Below are 6,000 nucleotides of genomic sequence, written 5' to 3' on the forward strand. Positions count from 1 at the left end.
ATCTTAACACAGAGAAGATTTCACCTCCACTGATGACTGTAAGCAGTGCTGCTCTGGGAGGTATTCCTGCCCTCAGTGGGAGACTGCCCCAGGACATCCTGATCCAGTACCATTGACATTATTGAGCCTTGACACTACTTCCAAACTCTTAGGGCCAAATCCTGCTGCCCACAAGGCTGGGACTTTGTGACATGCTTCCCTTGCCTTGGGACCCATGACCAATTTCACTGCAGGCATGTTAGAAGTACCCAGCATGAAGGCACAGATCCTCTGTTTCTTTGAAAGATGTCATATATATTTATTTAGCCGTGGCATCCTCCTGGTGCCATTGCAGTGATTGAGTTATGAGCCTTGGAGTGCTACAATTTATTCATGTGTTGAGTATGACTGTACACCCACCCAGAGGAGAGGCTGGCTGTCCTGTGCCCACATAGGGGCTGAGGGAGACTCCTACAGGGACATGACTCATCACTGACAGAGCTTCCAAAATCTCTGTGTCAGTCAAGCCGTGGCTGCAGCCTGGTGCACTGATCTGCCTGTAAAGGGATGAAACAAATTCAGCCTTCTTTTTGTTTTGGAGAGACCAGGCTTCAATTGCAAGGAAATAACTTTTTCTATTAAACCACAGACCTAAATAATTATCATCCCTCTATTTACATTTATGAATTAGGAATACTCTTCATCTCTCACCTGATCACTAGACCAGCTGTCCCTGGTGCACAGTCATAAAATAGGAGCAAATACTGAGAAAACAGGAGTACTGTTTTCAGTACTGAGCCATGAAGCAACTCCTAAAGGCTGAGGTTGCCTCAATTGTGTTCAGCATTTCAGGCTAAGTTGCAGAACATTTTGAAGATTGGTTTTCAGGATGTTTTCTTGGGGGGTCTGGAGCACAGACAACAAAATGTGCTTCTGCAACTTGGCCCAGAGCAAGATCTCTGTCTACTGCATATTTCTTGGGCCTGGAGTGATTTCAGAGTCCTTTAATGCTTGTTCTAGTTCAGTGGTTAGAAGGTAGGAGGACAGAACACAGGCAAGAACAGGTTGGGTTATTGATCTGTGATGGGCAAGATGTGATAGATCATTTTGATCTATCCTTAAAACCAACCCAACAATCAATGAAGCAAACAAAACCAAACATGCAAAATGGTGCCCATCAGCAGTGGCTAAACCAGCAGTCTCTCTGCTCAGGATGTGCAGTTTTACATTAGAAAAAAAGTGATTGGTTTATTTTTGTTGTTTTCAGAATGTTTGGTTTGATTAAAATCACACTGCAGCTGGGATTGTTTCACCTGTCCTATAACAGGTCAATCTTGAAGTGAACAGCATGACTCCAGAGTGCAAAGTCATCCCATCTTGAAAAGGGAGGTGAGAACAGAAAATTATCAGATTGATTCTTGACAGCATTGAAATCTTTTAATAGCTTTAATTTAGCAAATGCTTTAATATTTCTACAGTTGAAGGTATAAACCCCTATGCAACAAATCTTTCAAATTGCTAGGACAAAAAAAAACCCCACTACATTGCCCAAAAATTAATTTTTCCTGGAGCTACCATTGCTGTCAGCATTTTCCACCCTGCCAACAAGAAAACAAGTATTGTCCCCTCTAGGCAAGGACAGTAAGATGCCTCAAAGGTTTTTATTAAAACTTTGAATCAAAGTAGTTTTCAAAGTTGCATAGGGTCTTTATTTATGGAAAACTCGAGTCAAGAAAAAGCTCAAGTTTTTGGAGGATGAGAAAAAATATGGCAATTTGGAAAAAGGTCTTTCAAGTTTCAAAAGTAGTCTCTTTTTAAATAAACACCAGTTGAAGAGCCACCAAAAAAACCCCCAAAAACCCACCAAACCACCCCCCCCCAAAACTCCAAAACCATCAAAAAACAAAACAAAAGAAAACAGTACAAAGCAAGGGCTGTATTTCAAGGCCTGCCAAGGTAAATACAACTTCAAGGCTTTGTCTTTCCTTCCTGAAGGAAGGAAAAAGCCTTTGTCTTTCCTTCCCACCTGCTCTGCTTTTTGCAGAAGCTGCTTCAATGGGCTTTGGGCAGCCCAAAGGACAGTTTGTGAAGGAAGATCAGGCTTAGGTGTTTGTAATCCCACCATAGCTCCAGAATCACCTCCCTCCTTTAAACAGAGTCTTCTGGAACCTGGGAGGTCCCACCTGTGGGTGAGTTTTGAGCCTCATGCTGGCTTTTTTGGGGAAAGATTCACAGGAAAGCCAATTTCCCCACTTTCAGTGTCTGTTAAGTTCAGGAATCCAGGCTTCCTCCTGCCTCAGATGGGTGAATAGCTGGCTTTCATTTTGTTTGTGTCTCATATTAACAAATTAAATGTGCCATGGATGGGGGAGAAGTGATAAACCCAGCACTTTCAGAGGAGGAATTCGGACCACATTCCTGTGCCAAGAGGACCACCCTGGCAATAAGGATATTTTAATTGTGTCACAGGCATCCAGGGGCAATCACAAAGCTTGGGGCAGGTCTTCTCTCTTATTTGGGGTGAAATAGCCCAGCTTCTGTCTGTGGGATCAGCAGGGCTCTTGGGGTGCTGAGATCATGTGAATACCCCACAGTGCATTGCAATCACTGCAATGGCACCAGGAGGATGCCACGGCTAAATAAATATATATGACATCTTTCAAAGAAACAGAGGATCTGTGCCTTCATGCTGGGTATTTCTAACATGCCTGCAGTGAAATTGGTCATGGGTCCCAAGGCAAGGGAAGCATGTCACAAAGTCCCAGCCTTGTGGGCAGCAGGATTTGGCCCTAAGAGTTTGGAAGTAGTGTCAAGGCTCATTAATGTCAATGGTACTGGATCAGGATGTCCTGGGGCAGTCTCCCACTGAGGGCAGGAATACCTCCCAGAGCAGCACTGCTTACAGTCATCAGTGGAGGTGAAGTCTTCTCTGTGTTAAGATGTCAGGCCAGAAGGAAGCTTATGTTTGGTCGAAGTTCTCTCCAAAACAAAAGGAAGGCTGAATTTGTTTCATCCCTTTACAGGCAGATCAGTGCACCAGGCTGCAGCCACTGCTTGACTGACACAGAGATTTTGGAAGCTCTGTCAGTGATGAGTCGTGTCCCTGTAGGAGTCTCCCTCAGCCCCTATGTGGGCACAGGACAGCCAGCCTCTCCTCTGGGTGGGTGTACAGTCATACTCAACACATGAATAAATTGTAGCACTCCAAGGCTCATAACTCAGCCAAATCAGTCCCAGTTTTCACAGGAGCACCCAGCTACACTCATCAAGGAGACCCATTCCCCTGCCAGGATTCATCTGTCTGCCCCCAGCTGCTTTGACTGTGCAGATGCTAAAGTTGCAATGACTGTTTGCTAGAGGAAATAAGAGGTTTTTTTGTACTTTCATATTGCAGAGTGAGCAGGCTGGGTCAGCTCACGATCCCCCCTCCCCCCACATTAAAAAAAAACACATGAAAAGCAACAGATCTTCTAACCCTTTTGTCCAGAGAGAGGACAAAGTTTGGAATCAATGCTCTGGCAGGCAAATAGAGAAATCCTCTTTAATCACCAAGAGACCTGGACACCTCTTTAATTATCTGTGATCACCCCAGCAGCCTGGCCTTGTCTGGGTGCTCACCCAGGGCTGAGGGGGGCAAATGTCCTGCTGAGCCCTTGGAGGTCACCTGTCAAGACTGAGCAGCTGCAGCCTCTGCCACAAAACTTGCTTTTCTGACACTTATTTTTTATGAACTTCTACAAGCTGCCAGGAAAGAGATTTTCTTACAAGGAGAGTTGACTGAAGCAGCAGGAAGACATGAAAAATGCCCATTCTCCCCCCACTTTCTCATTCATTGGTAAATTAATGGGAAGCATTTGCAAAGGACACAGGCACTGCAGCCCACGCTGCACACTGGGTTTCCCCCTCCCACGTAACCTCACAGGTAAACAGCACCACCAAGGTCTGGCTTTGTGACAAAAGGCACCCACCATGGCCAGAGCCAAGTTTTTAAGAACCACTCTCCAATTAAATTAAAAACATTTCTTGCAATAGTGTAATTCAGAGCCTAGGCTTAAGGGAGGATTTTTGAATGCCAAATAATCCATTAATTAAAAGTCAAAAACCCACCCTTAGTTTATTACCTGCTATTCTGAGGTGAGAAACTTATACCCAACCTCTGCAGAATGCAGCTATATTGACTACAAACAGGATTACTCACAGGAGCTTTTCATTTGCAAGTTTTCTGTGGAGCTTGAAGGTCACACATTAAGGAGGGCTACAACCTCCTTCAAAAAACAGCAAGGGAGAATGCATTACCTCTGCTGCTGCTGCTTATTCAAGGAAACAATAAATGCCTTTCTTAAACGGCATAAATTGAGCTGTGCTGATGTTTCACAATGGCACAAATTGGTTATCTTATTTAAATGTCAGGCTGTTTGCTCCTGGATGGGATCTGAGCCACTCCACCATGACAGACAAGATTAACTCAACATCTCTGAAGAGGGAAGGGCCAGCTCAGAGAGCCCAGCACAGCTCATTGGGCTGGTTAAAGCATGTGTGCAGGGACACATCACTCTATCCCACACATACAGTACTCTGCCACTTATGACCCAATGATGTGAGTCTCCAGAAGTTGAGATTTGACATGACCAAGCCAGAAGGACCTTTGGCCTCTTCAATGATCCTTCTCGAGACACTGGAGCTTGGAGAAGCCACTGTGTGCCCGCTCTGCCCGAGCAAATGAAGGCCAATGGGCAGCCACAAACTCCTGACCACACCAGATCCCCCAAACCCTGCCTGGGGGCTGCAGGCAGCCTCACAGAGGTGACACAGATGTCACCTCTCTACCTTGTTTCTGTTGGCAACTCCAAACTCCTCACAGGTGTGGTAGTGCTACAAAGACAAGGTGAGGCTGTTTCCCATCTCCATTCCCAGCCCTGGGCAGCACCAGTGATGTGCAGCACATGCCTGAGGACTCCCTGTTCTCATCAGGGACACAGTGGAGCTTGTTGGGGAGTAAAATGAATTCACCTCGGTCTTGCCTCTGGTCTCTGCAGTAATTAGTTGTGCCCCGGATGACTCCTGGGCCAAAAATCATACATCTGAAGAGTTCCTTTTATTTTGAATTCATTTTCAGATATTTTAATTGTCTCCTTCAACACACTTCAATGACATCTATTTTTTAAAAATGCCCTAATTAAAAGCCCAGCTTTTAGAACTTTGAAGGGTAGCAGTGGAAGTGTCACAGGGCAGATGCACTGACTCTTATCCGACCAGACACCAAGGGGGTTGATGATCTTTTCTTTTTTAAGAAAAGAAGTTGATCTGTCTGGTCCACAAAATGTTTGCTTGAGACCAGAGGAGCCACCTGAGAGCAACTCCACAAGGTTCATTAGTAAGCACCAACACACACCACGTCAGGAGCTTCTTTTCCAAAATAAGCACCCACGACATGTACTGCTTCCTGACCACAAATCCTCTCCTGTGGGGGACAGCCACCCTCCACAGGTTTTATAAGCCTGGACTGGTGACTGGGGCCATCTGCAATCCAGCTTTACCTACCTTCAGAACCTGCTAGTGTTACAACTACTGCCCCTGTGGTATGTGTAGTAGCCACCCAGCTTGTGTCTCCTGGCCTGCATCAGAATGGATGCAAAGTAAATTTTTCTCAGGACCAGCTGTAACTTATGCACTTCTGTGATTCTTTTTCCTCACTACTTCTGACATTTTGGTGTGTTAGCTTTGTTCTGTGCTATTGCAACTCCTCTCAGCTGTGGGAAAGAAAGGCTGGCTGGGTGGAAAGCCTCCTTGAAAGATCACAGACAAAACAGAATGGCAATGGGGGCAGCAGCACAGCCAGGCTCTCTCCTCAGATGTTGGGCTGCTTGTCTGGACAGTACCAAAGAAAAGTCCAAAAATGGGTTTGGGACAAGGACACACAGCCCATGGTAGTGCCATATGTGAATTGAAGATCTCAGATATGTGACCTGACATAGGCAGGAACCATCCTCCTGGACTCAGCCTCTAGGAAAACACCCCACA

The sequence above is a fragment of the Haemorhous mexicanus genome, chromosome 8 (genome assembly GCF_027477595.1).
Source record: "Haemorhous mexicanus isolate bHaeMex1 chromosome 8, bHaeMex1.pri, whole genome shotgun sequence".
Lineage (NCBI taxonomy): Eukaryota > Metazoa > Chordata > Aves > Passeriformes > Fringillidae > Haemorhous > Haemorhous mexicanus.